This window comes from Rana temporaria, chromosome 8, assembly GCF_905171775.1.
Source record: "Rana temporaria chromosome 8, aRanTem1.1, whole genome shotgun sequence".
NCBI lineage: Eukaryota > Metazoa > Chordata > Amphibia > Anura > Ranidae > Rana > Rana temporaria.
This window is the reverse complement of record NC_053496.1, coordinates 48,758,786-48,775,397: the sequence shown is the minus strand read 5'-3', so window position 1 is coordinate 48,775,397 and position 16,612 is coordinate 48,758,786. Positions and strand designations below refer to the sequence as shown.

Sequence of the window (16,612 nt, the reverse complement as noted above, 5' to 3'; positions counted from 1 at the left end):
TGTGTGTTTTGGGGGTTTCTGAATTTTTGAGCAAAAAATGTCTGGCCTTCAAATTATTAAATGGGGTTTCTTTTGCAGGTTTGTCATTTTTTAAATCCGATGTGTAGACAGATGCAGTACTGCCATTTAAAAATATTCACACCTGGAGTTTTATTTAAGTTGTTACACTGGTCTAGCTTAAAGGGGTTGTAAAGGTTTGTTATTTTCTAAATAGGTTCCTTTAAGCTAGTGCAATGTTGGTTCACTTACCTTTTTCCTTCAATTTTCCTTCTAAATGTTTTGGTTGTTTTTTTTCTGAATTTCTCCCTTCCTGTTTCTCCTCAGTAAGCTTTCCACCATCATCCGAGCCGTTCTGGCTGGGGGTTAGTCAGCCGGAACAGCTTACTGAGGAGGAACAGGAAGTGAGAAATTCAAAGAAAAAATTTTTTTAGAAGGGAAATCGAAGGAAAAGGTAAGTGAACCAACAATGCACTAGCTTAAAGGAACCTATTTAGAAAATAAAAAACCTTTACAACCCCTTTAAAGCCCATGTAACTATGTATATACCATACCTGGCTGATAAGCCTGCAAGCTGGAAATATCTGTTGGCGCCGCCGCTTCCAATGATCTCCACTATCTTCTGGATCCTGTGCTGAGCTTTTGCCCTGCTGTGATCTGAACACAGGATGACAGGCGCCCTTCAGAGAACACTTTGCATTTTCTGAATGAATACAGAATCATGCTCTCATAGAACAAGTTGGGGAATATAAAGTAACCCGCCCCGCCTGTCCACATGATATTGTGTTTTGATAGTATTTGTTGGCCTGAAATTTAGCTATAATAAAACTGATATGAAGTTTACATAATGTCAGATTAGGAGCAAGGTGTGGTGCCTGGACTGGCAAGTAAAACGCTATTGCCTCTGTTTAATTACAACTAATCTCCAGGGAAGCCGCTAAGTAAACACCTTAAACATGTAAACTCTTATGTGATTTGGTCACTTGTGACACGGCAGGTTAGGGACCTTTAATTTTCTACTAGTAAAGTGACATTAAATCTCAAATCTATATACATCTGCTACTTTATGGCCCTGTAATATATTTTTCACTTAATCGTTTTGTTTTTCTGCTAACATGCTGTTACCTCCTGAACTTCTGTCCCCCCTTCACTTCTGTTTGGAATGATCAGTGCACATTAGCTGTACAAAAAAAATGTCCACTGCTCTCACCTATAACTAACTGGCCCTTACAGCAAGGCGCATTGGAAGGCAACGCATAACAAAGGACCAAGGAAAAAATCCAAGAATACCAAGCTCTACTTGCCAATCAGCTTGTGACCAACCAGAATACCCTGTCTTAACAGTATGCGTTTAAAACGGGGGTTTAGTTGCACAAATTTGCAAATGCATGCGTAAGCTACAGAGCCCTGCCAAGGCACCCTGGTCTCTCTGACTTGTAAGGCTCCACAGTGGAAGCACATGTATTCTGATAAAGGCAAATGGACTGGTGGGAGCCCACCCCTCAAAGGTACATGGTCCCATTGAACACCCAGCAGGTAGCACAATGGCTGCAAAGGTGTCAATGTGTTGCCAGTGTACATGTACACTGCTTAATGCACACTACACAGCCTATTATCCAAAGTCCATCTCAAGAGTGAATAGTGGCAGATGTCTACAAACATTTCTACGTACAGTGGAGAATTTAATGTAGCCCCATCGAACAGTCAAATTGGAGCAGAGCAATAGAAGGAATTGTTTTTGAGTTGATTTATCACCTTAATGTATTCTATGACTTGAGGTGAAAAATCTCCCCCGAGCCCCTCTTTTACTTGCATGAACCTGATCCTTCCAGCGATGAGCACAGCAGCTCCAGCTGTCTTGGGTCCTTATTGGATAGATCGCAGCAGGAGCTACTGGATCCCATTGCTGTCAATCAAATCCAGTGACATGGGGTGCAGGTCCAAGTACTGTCTGTGTCAATGGACACAGCAGCAGGACTTGGGAGTGTGGCCCCATGGAAAGCGGCTCTCTGTGGGGGGCACTCGGAGGAGCCAGAAGCACCACTGGGGGACCACAGAAGAGGATCAGGGCCGCTCTGTGCAAAACCCTTGCATAGAATAGGCAAGTTTAATATGTTAAAAAAATGAACCTTTACAACCCTTTAAGAATACATACTGGAATGTGTATATTAAAGAAAAGTTAGTGTCACTTAGGCAGCACAGCTTGGTCACACTGTCGCCTCCAGCTTGCTAATTGGACCGTGACTCTTCCCCTGAGTTTTCAGAATGTAGTATGTACTAGCACATTATGTAAGACTTGTCTTATAAGAAACCCTCCTGTGGCGCTCACGGCTGCTGGGGATTCCTTTACCCGGTCTTGCAGGCTGTGACTGTTTGAATAGCGGAGCGGCAATGAAGTCACCCCCACACATGAACTGTAGCAGCAGAGCGCTCTGCAGTGACTGCATACTCGGTATGCCTTCCCTTCAGAGCAAGGTGTGCGTGCACCGATGGTGCGTGTTTAGGAGAGATTCATTGTACTTTCAGGAAAGCTTACCTGTAGGTACTGGTGATCAAGAAGTGTTTACTACCGCTATAAACATTAGCTTGCTGGCACTAAATAAATAGAACTAGGACTGGTTCAGAATGACGACCCTTCCCTCTTCTGAGGGGTTACAGGAAGCCAATATGAAGCATTTGGGTGCTTATAAATTAGACTTTTTTTAAAAGTTAATAATTTAATGTGTTCACAGCCAGACTAATAATCTGTCTAGTGTGTGGTTGAATTTTTAAATCTTTGTCATGCCCAACTGAAATGAACAAAGCTGTAGGATGATACTGCCAAGCTTGACACAGCGTTCATATACGAACATTGATTACCTTATTAACATCTTTGAAGGCGAAGGTCACATGTCGCACTCCTAAATAACAGGAAGCATGATTGTATACAATTACCCAAAATGCAGATGCTTTGTTAGACGATTCAGATTCCTCCTCCCTATCCCCACTGTTGTTCAGCCATTCTTCTGTACCACAGCTTTATCAAGACACTCTCTGAAGGTGCCAGTTTGGGTTCAGAACTTTGTAGATAATAAAGGTTGGTTTCCTAAAACTGAAGGGTGCAACTCTGCATAGAGACCAATCAAATTCTAACCTCAGATTCTTCAATTAAGATTCAAATATGGAAGCTGATTGGTTTCTTTGCAGAGCTGCACTAGATTTTGCACTCTCCAGTAAATCGACCCCAATGTATAAAGCTGACGTGTCACTATGCTTGGCCTGATTAGGGGTGAGCTTAGGGGTGTTTGGTTCCTAGTCCCAAACACGTCTGTCACCTGGACCAATCATCTGTGGCCAAGGCATTCCCCCTCCCACAGCTGTGTACACACACCCTGTGTATGCGTGCAGAGCGCAGAATGCCCCAGCTGCATAGGATTGGTCCAGTACAGGTGACCGCTCTCTGGCAGACAGGTTCAGGGACTAGGATCCAAACGCACCCAAGCTCCTTCCTAATGCTGATGCTCATTTGCATTGTGTTGTAAAAATGTCAGCTGCAATATGCATTCTTCAAACCATATCTGACCCTTTAATGCCCAGAAAAGCCTACTGAGTAAATACATTTCACAACCAAGTCATTTGTACCAGAGACCTGCTTGGCACAGTGTTACTACAGTGTATCGCCTATAAATCTGTCCACATAGTTGTATGCGATCGCAAAGATCTTCTTATTTTTTTTGTATGTATTTGTTGTAAAAAAACAAGAGAAAAATATATATATTTTTTTAGATTTTCATGATCTTGGCTACTTTAAAGCTGTCTGAATGCAAATACACGTGGCAGCACAGCAGTGATCTTTTATTAAATAGAACGTCTGGCCTGCTGTGAACACAAGAGGTTGGCTGCTCGGCACAAGCGGCATTCAGAGAATGTTTTGTGTTTTTGAATGAATGCGATACATTCTATTGCAGGGATATGCAATTAGCGGACCTCCAGCTGTTGCAAAACTACAAGTCCCATCATGCCTCTTCCTCTGGGTGTCATGCTTGTGGCTGTCAGAGTCTTGCTATGCCTCATGGGACTTGTAGTTCTGCAACAGTTGGAGGTCCGCTTATTGCATATCCCTGTTCTATTTTATTTTGTATCAGATTTTATTAAAGAAACCTTAAACATGCAGTCCAACAAATGAGGTTCCATACCAATTAATGGCATATAAAGTGTAACACATCACATCCACTAGTACAAAGGAAAATTGCAATATATCTCTACATGTCGCTGCTTCCCTCCCCCATTTTTCCCCTGCACTCCCACTCCCCCCTTAACTAACCTCCAACTTCGTTGGATTTAAGCGGAATACGCAAAGAACAAAAGCAACATTTATATATTAGAAGTAGGGGGGTACACTCCGTATCATGTAAACAGTCTGTCTAGTACCAACTCTACTGGGCTAAGGCCAGGAGCATCCAGCTATGGGGACCATGGGGTATTGAATTTTTCTGGGCGGCGCCCCGATGCTGGAAAATATACTTCTCCAACCGCAGGATGTCCCAGATTTGAGTTATCCATTCTTTCAGAGTGGGAGGGTCTGACCCCTTCCAGTGTCTGAGGATAAGTTTACGTGCTTGAAATAGTGCTCTGGCTCTGGATTGCTTGGGCATGTGCTCAATTGCGGTCTAATATTCCCAAGATGCATGGCTTGGGGTCTATTGGCACAGCAACCTGAAATGCACTGTTGATAGAAACAACCCCAGACCAATAAAGATGTAGCTTGGTGCAGCGCCACAGTAGGTAGATAAGGTTGCCATGGTCTCTAGAGCACCTAGTTCATTCTGTATGTTCTGAGACCCATCCTGTGCAGTTTTGCAGGAGTAAAGTGTACCCGTACAGTTGGGATAGGCGTTGTGCCACATCTGAACTGCCTGCGCCCACATTACTTTCCCATAGGGGTGTCACCCTGGCAGGGAAGCCCTCCAGGTGTATGGATGAAAGTATAGCGCTGAGATGGGAATTCCTTGAAATGAGACCTCTGTAATGAAAAATGGGGGGGGGCTGGAGATTGTATCCACAAAGTTCCTTCTGACTGGACCCTAACCACATAGTGCTGCTCTATATATGGAAAATAGACTGAGGAAGGTTGAATTTAGCCTGTAAGGATGCAAAGGAATATTCAATTTGCTGATTGAAAATATGTGAACCAGAAGTGTGTAATTCCACACTGCTTCCATCTTGGTCCACATGGCAATAATCAAAGTTCCTCCATAATGGCCATTGTTCCATATAGGATAAAACCCATAAATCCATTGATGTCCTGCAGCTTTCTGGCCTTATTCCATACCTCCTGCATTAACACATAGGTGGGAGTGCCTCCAGCCCCATAGCCACGAATGTGACACTTTCTTTGATTGGACGAAGTGCAGAGGTGGGGACAGTGACACTTGCTGTCTAGGCATTACTGGGGACATGCTTCAGGCCCTTTACATATCTCTTCTACATTTGTGCTCCCTACCGTCCCTTTTTAACAAATACTGAAGATGCTCTTGGCAAGATGCATGAACAAATTTCAGAGGGGGGAAAGAGGTAAGATGGTGTTAAGGAACCAAACCATTTATCTACTATAGAACAGTATCAAATATTTCTCCTTCACTGCAGGACATAAACAAGGAAAACACAATGGTGTCAGCAGTGGCCCCGATGGCTCCACAGTAAGTGCCACGGGGCTGTAGGTTGGGCACCAGGGCCCTAGAACGACCATATTCAGTAACAAACCACCTTTCTGGAAAGATGTTTGGCGGTCAGTATGTCGGGTTTGGTATGTGCATGGCCTTGAGCGCTGTCAGCTGTTTCTGATAAGTTCACAATTCGAGTTTGGGAAGCAGCATTTGGCATTCGGGTTTTTTTTTTTTTTTTTTTAACCCTCGCTGATTTTAAAGCAAAATTTCAGATTTCAGCCACTTTATAATTTTCTGGATTACTAGGTTAGGGTTCTAAAGGCAAAAGCATTTTTACCTTGATGCATTCTATACATTAAAGTTAACCATCGACCCCCCCCCCCCCCCCTATACTTGAAACCAATCTCGAACCAGCGATATAAATGAGAGCAGAGGCCCCCTCTCCCTCCTCGTTGGCTCAGTTGGGGGCAGAGCAGACAGCGGTGACAGGCTCTGTTCTCAGTCTTGGAGGTCGGGGGGGGGTTGGGGGGGCGGCAGATGCAGACCTAGCCAAGTATGATTCTTGAAACACAGCCCCATACTTCTAAGGAACTCCCAGCAAATAAACATTTTTTTTGTCCAGTTCTGCATTTAGTAAAATGATTAAATATCTGCACATGAGTTCAAGTTGAGTTGGAAGATGGCACTGTGTGCCTTCTTGCAGTGCGGCAATCACAACAGGTTAGTTGGCAGGTGGAGACAGTTAGGTAGCTTTAAGGCAATGCTTTAGTAGGCAGAGGAGCTGACCACAGAGGTGTAGAACTGGTATAGCAGCATCTCCTTTCATCGTGATTCTGTTTGGTAGATATGAATCAAAGCAGCTGGGCAGAATGACACACATTTTGGCAGAAATGGTGCACATGTAAATATTACGTGTGTGTGTATAGCCATTTGGCTGGCGGTACTTTGAATTACTGCTGCTTGCTAGCTCCTGGTAATCCGTGTGGTTAAACCTGCATTGTAGGTTTGCCACGTTACAATCCTAGTAGGTCTTAACGTAATCCACTCGGCATGTTTCTGGACTATATACACACCTACTGAATGATGGGCCGGCTGCCAGCAGCAATGTGTAGGGCTCTTTGATAACAGGAAGTCATGTGACGCTGACGAGGATTTGCTGCGGATGTCATGACGTGCCCGTTCAGTAAAAGCCAGGCGGTAATCTTGTTGTCTTTGTAATTGAGGCTCATTGATGTGTGTGACGCCTTCGTGCGCTGTGCTATGCATGTCCTCTCCAGGTTCCCTTCTGCCCCCAGGGTGGGGAGGTGTGTCTTTCTAAAATTACATGGAACGCTGACACATAAGTGAGAGCTTTTGTGCCTGAGCTTTCTGGCTGCTTTAACATGCTGTAAGCCTCACTTTCTAATTGTTGCTGTGTAGTCGCAAACTGAGATGTGAATCAAGGCAAAATTATTGGTGGTAGGTACTAAATCCAGGAGCCTGCATTCACTATATCTGGTCTCCCACAGTACATGGAACATGGAAATGCAATTATTTTAGTAAATATAAACTGATAAATACCTTTTCTCATCAGCAGTATATAGCAGACTGTTGACTTCTATTAGTGTCTGGTTAAAGCTTGTAGGGGGAATTTTCATTCTTCTCTGACTGTCCTATCGGGGTACAGAACCTCTGCCCCTCTATCTGGATAGTGCTGGATGGCCCTGTGCTTATCGCAGGAGCTGATCTGAAAGTGTAGGAACTGTTGCTGATTATGTCAGATGCTCGTCTCATTGCTGATCTCCCGATCTCACGGATTAGTCCATGCATGTTGCATCCAGGCTCCGCCCACCTTACGCAACCGCTCAGTGTCTGCTGTCCCTCTCTGCCAATCTGCCAATCCCTCCTCCCATTGGCTGCCACTCACCCAATGAATTCCAATTTGCTAACCACTTACAAAGTGCTTCACAACTCAGCCCCCAGCTACATAACTAATCTAGTGTCAAAACCAACCATACCGTTCCTTCGTTGCTCCCGATACCTCCTACTCTCTAGCGCCCTCTTCACCCCCTCACACGCTCGCCTCCCCAGGACTTGTTACAAACCTCTCCCATCCAATCAAACTCCCTACCCCAATCTGTCTGACTTTATCTCCTGCTTTTAGATGATGCCTGAAAAGCATTCTTTAGAGAATTCTGCCCCACCTAACCTAACAAATTTCATCGGCTCATCCCCCACAGCTATTACCATTTGCCACATGACCAACCCTCCTACATTGTAAGCTCCAACAAGCAGGGTCCTCTGATCCCTCTGTTTTGTAACTGTAATGTCTGCCCTCATGTTGTTGGTGCCATATAAATCCTGTACATCTCCCACAGTCCTTTTTCAGCAACCTCTTATCTGCATTCACATGCTCCAGCTTTGCTGCACATTTCTGTGGACCAGCTTTCTGGTGGTGACGACAACAGTAGGGCACCCGCTTCAGTTTAGTTTCCTTCAGGAGATGCGTGTGACAACACTGGCGCACAGTTGGAAAAGTTGTCGCCCCTTAGTGATACTAAACACAGGCACTGTTTAATTTACATGTCCCCTCTGTTTCTGGATGATGTCACTAACTTAAAGCGGTGTTCCGGCCAAATAAAAATTAAAAGCCAGCAGTTACTCATACTGCTGCTGGCTTTTAATAACTGGACACATGCCTGTCCTGGAGTCCAGTGATGTCGGCACCACAGCTGATGCTTCCATCAGCGGTTGGGTGCTGCCACCACCATTGCGGGTAAGGGAACCCGGCAGTGTAACCCTTCGGCTTCACGCCAGGAACCCTACTGCACGAGGCCCGCTCCTCTCTCTCCTTTTGGCCCGGTGGCTGGAGGAGGAGTGAGCCACGCAGTGACGTTAGCAGGCTGCGGCCTGGACTCCCGGTAGTGGGAAAGGATACTTGTCAAATACTTTTTTTTTTTTCCTCATTGATCTACAGCTGTCACATGACCCAGATCTTTGCCTGCCTGTCTGCAGGGAAGCATAAGCAGGGGGAGCTTCCAGTCCTCTGCTGCTGGTGACATGTTCAAAATAAAAAAAGCCTTTTGAGTAAAAATATCAAACTTTTTAAAATTTGTCATACACATACATATTTGAAATCAGATCTTGTATTTTTTTGGTAATAACATGGTGTGGGTGGTTAGTGGGCATGTAAGAGGGAGTGGGCTATTAGGTGCAACATTCTCATGTGAGTCAAGGCCAATGTGGTGGGTTCTTGACATGGGCTCACTGGATGTGAACTGGTGCTGGCCAATGAAATTGGGGCAGTGCCTGCCACTTAACCACTAGCCGACCGCGCACCGTCATTATACGGCGGCAGGTCGGCTCTCCTGGGCGAGAGCCCGTAGCTATACGTCCTATCGTATAGCCGCCACTAGGGGGCGCGTGCGCGCCGCCGGAGGCGCGCGCTCCCCGCTCGCTCCCCGCTCGCTCCCGTGCGTGTGCCCGGCGGGCGCGATCGCCGCCGGGCACACGCGATCGCTCGGTACAGAGCGGGGACCGGGAGCTGTGTGTGTGTAAACACACAGCTCCCGGTCCTGTCAGCAGGGGAAATGCTGATTTTCTGTTCATACAATGTATGAACAGAAAATCAGTGTTTCCCCTAGTGAGGCCACCCCCCCCCCCCCACAGTAAGAACACACCCAGGCATACTTAACCCCTTCCCCGCCCCCTAGTGTTAACCCCTTCACTGCCAGTGGCATTTTTATAGTAATCTAATGCATTTTTATAGCACTGATCGCTATAAAAATGCCAATGGTCCCAAAAATGTGTCAAAAATGTCCGAAGTGTCCGCCATAATGTCGCAATACCGAAAAAAAAATCGCTGATCGCCGCCATTACTAGTAAAAAAAATATTAATAAAAATGCCATAAAAATTCCCCCTATTTTGTAAACGCTATAACTTTTGCGCAAACCAATCAATAAACGCTTATTGTGATTTTTTTTACGAAAAATATGTAGAAGAATACGTATCGGCCTAAACTGAGGAAAAAAAATGTTTTTTTATATATTTTTGGGGGATATTTATTACAGCAAAAAGTAAAAAATATTCATTTTTTTCAAAATTGTCGCTCTATTTTTGTTTATAGCGCAAAAAATAAAAAACGCAGAGGTGATCAAATACCACCAAAAGAAAGCTCTATTTGTGGGAAAAAAAGGACGCCAATTTTGTTTGGGAGCCACGTCGCACGACCGCGCAATTGTCTGTTAAAGCGACGCAGTCCCGAATCGCAAAAAGTACTCTGGTCTTTGGGCAGCAATATGGTCCGGGGGGTAAGTGGTTAAGGCATGCTTGAGAAGGAGGCATTACCTTCTTGAAAGACGTAGCCACACTCCCCAGCATCTGACATAATCGGCAACCGTTCAGATCGGCTTCTGTGCCTCTAAACTGCTGACGGTTCTACTCCCCGTTGCTCCAGATTGCTACTGCCTGCCCTGGGTTCCTGTGATGGCGGCTCCTAAATAAATGATATGCTTTTTTTTTTTTTATACTCTCCTACATCTGAGTTGATAACTTGGATGTTCTCTTGTCTGAGGCCACGGTGGCCAAGCCTAAACCATATGCATTGGTGATGGGCTGTGGTTTTGATGCATGCGCACAAGTCACTGATTTGGTGGATGTACAATCTCTTTCTTGTAAACTCATCAGTTTGATCCTCTGTCATTCCATACGTATGGATTTTATTTCCCCATTCAGAATTTAGTTTCTCGTGCCTGCTAGCTTACAGTTGGCCAGAAGAGCTGAATAATTTCCTTCCTGCCTGTTTGCCAGCTGTAGGTGTGTTTCGGTGATCGGCGAGGACGAGGTTTCTGGTGCAGCAGGTTATGTGACACCAAACTTCCAGTGACTGCCGGTGAATCCTCTGTGGCCACACACACCACCTGCTGCCGCATTGCATGAGTGAGAATTCTCATGACGCTAACCTGACACAACACAAATACCTTGTTTTGCTGCTTAAAGTGATTGTAAAGGCTCGTTTTTTTTCTGATAAATATAACAAACCTTTTATATTTGCCTGCTCTGCTTTGTGCAAAGCCACTGCAACAGCCCAGATCCTTCTCTTCTCGAGTCCCCCTTTGTTGCGCCTGGTTCCTCCCTCCTGTCAAGTGCCCCCAAAGCAAGCAGCTTGCTATGGGGGAAGCCGAGCTAAAACACAGCTCCCTGTGTCCATTTAGACTTTGAGCCCTGACTAGCTCACTTTAACAGCAGCAGGAGCCAATGGCGCTGCCAATCAGAAGGGAGTATCTCGCACTGCTGAGACACTCGTGGACATCGCTGGACAGAGACCTGAGGTAAGTGTTCTGGGGATGCTACACATAAGGCTTTTTAACTTGATGCATTAAGATAAACCAGACTTTACAACCCCTTAAACAAGAAATCTCGTCCTTATCTGACAGTTAAAGGGAACAAAGCGCTTACTGTTGACTATGTTTTTAGTCTGTAAACTGGGAATTGCTTTGTTTTATCATCCTTTATGTCTGCAGACCTGCTAAGTTTAACCACTTGCCAATAAGCCGCTCTCATACGTGGCTGCCCGCGATCGCCTAGTACAGGGGCAGGATGGGAATCTGCCCGTGTAAACAAGCGGATCCCTGTTCTGACAGACATAACAGATCTACTGCCCCCATTGATGGGGGAACAGTGATCTGTCATATCCTTGGTAGCCCTGCCCCCCTACAGTTAGAACACACCCAGGGAACTGTTAACTCCTTGATCGCCCCCAAGTGTTAACACCTTCCCTGCAGTGTAATTTTTACATTGATCAGTGCATTTTTATAGCATTCATCGATGAAATGGCGTTTATCTCCCAAAAGTGTAATGTCGCAGTCCTGCTAAAGCGCATATCGCTGCCATTGCTAATAAAATCACGTCCCTAAATCCCATAGTTTGTAGACACTAACTTTTGCGCAAACCAATCAATATACAGCCATTTCTTTTTTTTTTTTTTTTTTTTTTAAGTAGTCCATTATGTATTATAACAAAGTTAAAAAAAATTGTTTTTCATAAATGTACGCACTTTGTATATAGTGCAAAAAAACAGAGGTGATCAAATGCCAAAAGAAAGCTCTATTTGTGGAGAAAATGCATCAAATTTTTGTTTGGGTACAAGCGACAGTGCTGCGTTGCAAAAAATGGCCTGGTCATTAAGGGGCAAATCCTTCTGCTCCTTAAGTAGTTATAAGATTAAAATGGTCATAGTTAAGGAGCTCTCATGAGCATTACAAATTGTAAAAAAAAAGGTCCACACATTAATGACAAACAGTATTAAAACGTAATGTATTTTGTTCCCCCCCCCCTCCTAATAAAAGCCCAATTTGTGGGCATTACTCATGGTTTAGCTCGATTTTCTGTCACCCCCCCCCTCTGTTGCCGTGCAGTAAGGGTTCTCTCAGTGCCAGTAGATCTGCCTGCTTAACGGGGGATTTTCCTGCTTATTATTATTATTATTATTATTATTATTATTATTATTATTCTACAGGATTTGTATGGCGCCAACAGTTTACGCAGCGCTTTGCTAAGCAGACGAATGACAGGTCCACTATGCAGAGCTGATGCAGCCCACTTTTTTTCTACAGGGAGGTCGGATATAAACGGACCCTTTGTCCGTTTACATCTGACTGTCATTCGATTCAATCCACCAGACTGATGGGGAACGGCTCCCTCATTTGTCTGTTTTTGGCTGATCTGAGCAGATGTTGGGGTATAAACACACATGTCCGTTTTTACCTCCGCCGCTCCGTGGAGGGCAATGGAGCGTCTGATCGGGTCTACCTTAAAAAGACAGGCTGGCTTGATTGGTGTGCCCGTGTGAAAGGGGCTCCAAGGCTGATGGCAGACGTAAGACACTGACGCTAGAAACAAAATCAGGAATGCCAAATGGCAGCCTGTCTATGGAATCGCTTCCCCTCCAGCTGTGGCAACTGAATTGCCTCTCGGGAACAAGTCTCAGGCACTAGGGAGAGGAGTGTTTCCATAGGGACAGCCTTTTAGCAATCCTGCCTGCAACTTCAACCAATCGGCAACCAAATCGTTGGCAGAAATGTCCTGAATCTGACCTCGGCATCAGTTGCCAGGTCTTGTCCTCCTCCCAGCCTGTGACTGTACAGAGAAGCAGCAGATTGATCTTATGTTGTCCTGTTGTCTCCTCCATTCAGCATGTACCTTGCAGCACATGAGCACTGCCCCACATTTCAGGGACTTCTTTTTTACCCCTCTACTGCTTGGTGTAAGTTCTGATGTATAGACTACAAGAGGCTGTCAGGTCGGGTTCAGGTACTTGGCCACCCCCCCCCCCCCCAACAAAAATTAAGTGAGCAGCTACACGTACTGTAGCTTTTGAATATTGCCTGTCCTGGAATCCAGCGTTATCGGCACCCCAGCCAATGTTGCCTTGCGTCTCCACAGCAAGTTCCCTACTGCACATGCGCAAAGTGCACTTTCTGAATAGTGGGGAAAGGAGGGGCCAAACCTCAGTAGTGTCACGGGGGTGAGATCTCGAAGTGGGGGACGGGTACCTGCACCCCCATTCCCTGATGTAAAGCGCTGCGCAAACTGTTGGCGCTATATAAATCCTGTATAATAATAAGGATCAGTTTACTGATCTCTGCTGTGTGGGCAAGATGCCTGGTCTGTGTCTGCTCCACTTATGCAGAGCAGACGCACACAGCTCGCTCGCTTCTATGGGTGGTCAGATTTAAATAATCTATCTGTCCGTTTACACCCGACTGCCCTCTGATCAGTTGCACTAGACTGAAGGACAGGATTGATATCCGTTGACACCTGCCGTTCCATAAAGGATACTGGAGGTTCCAATTGGCTCCGCCTGTGTGAAGGCACCACTTGCATTATAAGGAAATACATTTAAATTAAGTCACTTGCATGCTTTGTGTAATGGTTTTGCACAGAGCAGCCATGATCCTCCTTGGGTCCCCTGCTGGCGCTGTGGGCCCCTTCTTGCAGTCTCCCCCATGGCAATCCACAATCTGCTTGCTGTGGGGGCACTTGTGCGTGCTTGCTCCCGAGCCGTCTTTCTGCATCTGTAAGAGCTCAGCCTTGCCCTCCGTTCCCATCTCACTGGCTGTGATTGACAGCAGCGGGAGCCTATAACTCCTGCTGCACCCCAGCCAATGCACTTTAGCCTTTGCAACCACTTCAATGATGTATTAAATGGTTGGAGCTGAATCAAAGTTCTGAAAACGGGCAACTAAGATGCCTGTCATTCATCTATTGAGATGAATGGGACCTTGTTGCAGCCATGAGACACAAGCTTTCCTCGTAGTTGCCACTTGCCAGTCGACAAAGTGGTAGTAGAACCTCCTGCTAATTGCTGCTATAATTGCCCTATGCTTAGCGATGGGGTTTTTAGAGGGCAGTAAGCATTATCGCCAGTGTGAAAAACCCAAGCAAAGGTGTGTGCAGCTTGAGGACTGTTGCTTCTCCAGCACTTTCCTTTGTAATCCATAGAAGCTCGGAATTTGAGTGGAAATGCACTAGAATGTTTGTCTTTACAGTCCATCTACAAATTCCCCCGGGTTATTTTCTCCTCACTTCATGCTCAGTGAGAATTGCCTGGAACTACATTGCTAACTGGCAAAACCAGAAAAAATTCATCTTCTGAAAGAAATATTTGTAATCAAAACAGACTTGAGTGTAAAACTGCGCTGAGGCACTGAACTCAACGACCTCGCTTTATCTGGGTTATACTAGGCCATACGTGCTGAGCAAAGAGACTGGAGATTGATTACTTTACTGATTGCACGAGGAACATGCCATTTATTGCTTCTGAAATGTCTTGGGAACCCAGTCACCCGACCATTCATTTCAACAAAAAAACCTTCCCAGGTTATGAGCATTTTATGCAATCCCCTCCCCCCCCCTCTTCTCCTCCCTTGTGTAGACGTTGTGATATCTGCTAACTCGGATCTGTCACTCAATCAAGTGATGCACTATACATGAAGTCTCATTTGCGTCTTAACTGCTACATATGTAATTTCTTTTGGGGGAGGGGGGGGGGGAGGAGCTGGGCCAGTACAGACAGTAATTGGGCTTGCTCAGAAGAGGAGAAAGCTATGACCTGCAAGGAGGGAGTGATCACCTGTTTTCCATCCTGTGGTTTTTTTTTTTAACCTCTTTGAACTGCTGACGTCAGGTTTAGAAAGATTGGGACAGAAAAACCTTCAGGAGGGAAGACCAATTCCCTGTCAGTCACCAAGCACCACGTAGCAGTCGGTGTATATGGATATGTCCAGAGTTGACGGATGAGCTCATGAGGTTGCTGCTTCTCCTAAAGTGATTGTAAACTTATTTTCTTTAACATATACTTGCCTCCACTGTGCAGTTTGTTTTGCACAGTGGCCCCGATCCTTTTCTGGGGTCCCTCTGTAGATCTATCAGCTCCTCCACGCATTGTATAACCCCCCTAGGAGAAGCGCTGTCCCAGGGGTTACCTTGCGGATGTGCTCCCAGCAGCTGCAGGGTTGAGACTTCATTCACACTTGCGTGACTCAAAGTCGTTCAATTGCGCTCTTTGGATCAAAGTCGCATTAAAGTGGCATGGGTACCTTTCAAAGTCCCACCAGTTTGCACAGGTCCTTTTTGAAATGAATGGGCTGTGACTTGTATTAAGTCTCATGGCAGGTCGCAAAAGTGTGAATGGAGCCTGAATCTGGCAAGCTGTCAGACTGATCCGGCTTCTGGGTCACTTCCACACCCTGTCGCTGCCAGTTTGTCACTACTTCACGGGTGCATGCAGTTTTAAGGTTGGACATGTTTGGTATCATTTTACTCAGCATGACTTTTTTTTTTTTTTTTTTTTTTTTTTACCAAAAATTGGGTAACTTGTGTGTTTTTGGGTGCTCTAAAACAAAGTGCCGGTTCACACAGGGGCAACCTGACTCAGAGCACAACTTTGCAAGGCAATTTGGAGGTGTCTTCAGCGTGACTGAGCAACTTACAACGTGACTTAAAGTTGCCTCCAGGGCAGGCGACTGTGGCTGTGGCCAATCGCAGAATAATCAGCTCTGTGGGAGGGAGGGGTTTGCCTGGGTAAACCATTTTCTTTTTCCTGTAAAGTTGCTTTAATGGAGATCCAACTTGGAGGCAACTTCCATTGAAATCTATGGGTACAAGTTTCCTAACTGTCACCTTGTAGTACAGGAACCTTTTCTGAAGTCGGAGCAACTTTAGTAGAGTGCATCATTTACTCCAATGGAATTTCTTATGTCCAGCGACTTGGAGCAACTTGAGGTCTATCAAGCTGGATCCCAAGTAGCTGTAGTGTGAACGGCACTAACTTTAGTTTCATATTTTGTTACTGAAATTTTAAATTTCCTAAACAATTGCACTAATGTCATAACACCATTTTATAGAGTGCTTTCAGAAATGTTCTGGGGGTTTATCTAATCTTCAGGCCTTAAATGACTTTAAACATGTGCAAAGAGAAACTGCTGGCAGCGAAAGGGTAGTAGAATTCCAGGCTAAACAGAACACCCCCCTCCTTACTATGCAGACTAACCTGTGTAAGAGATAAATATACTTGCCTATTTTCAGCCTGACCCAGTATCTTCCTGTGATCCTACTCCCCTGTGCCAGCTGTGGAGGCTCCAGGGGAGAAGGGGGGAGCGGAGACAATGGATGATGTCACCACTGCCAGGTATTCCAGACGTTGACTGCTGTCTGCTCTGCATCCTTCATTGGCTTGCACAGGGGATCACATGACTGGACAGGGGTGGGCTGAAAATGGGTGTATGAGTATATACACCTTTCTTACACAGGTTAGGCGGCATAGGTGTTAGGAGGTTGGAAGGAGGAGCTTTTTGAAGACTAATTGGGTTTAGAAGTCTAACCTAACCTAAACTAGGCTTGGCTTGAGTTCCTGCCCAGGCTGGAGGAGGGATACATCCTGTACGTGTTGCTAAACTATGGTGAGGCAAAATCCGGTCTGCTTAAATCT

The 16,612-nt window shown here is 45.5% G+C and overlaps 1 protein-coding gene across 1 annotated transcript in view; it reads left to right on the top strand.

Moving 5' to 3' along the window:
* RIMKLB (ribosomal modification protein rimK like family member B) overlaps nt 1–16,612 on the top strand; it is a 61,219-nt gene that overhangs the window by 23,336 nt on the left and 21,271 nt on the right. The gene's annotated exons all lie outside the window — the stretch shown is intronic.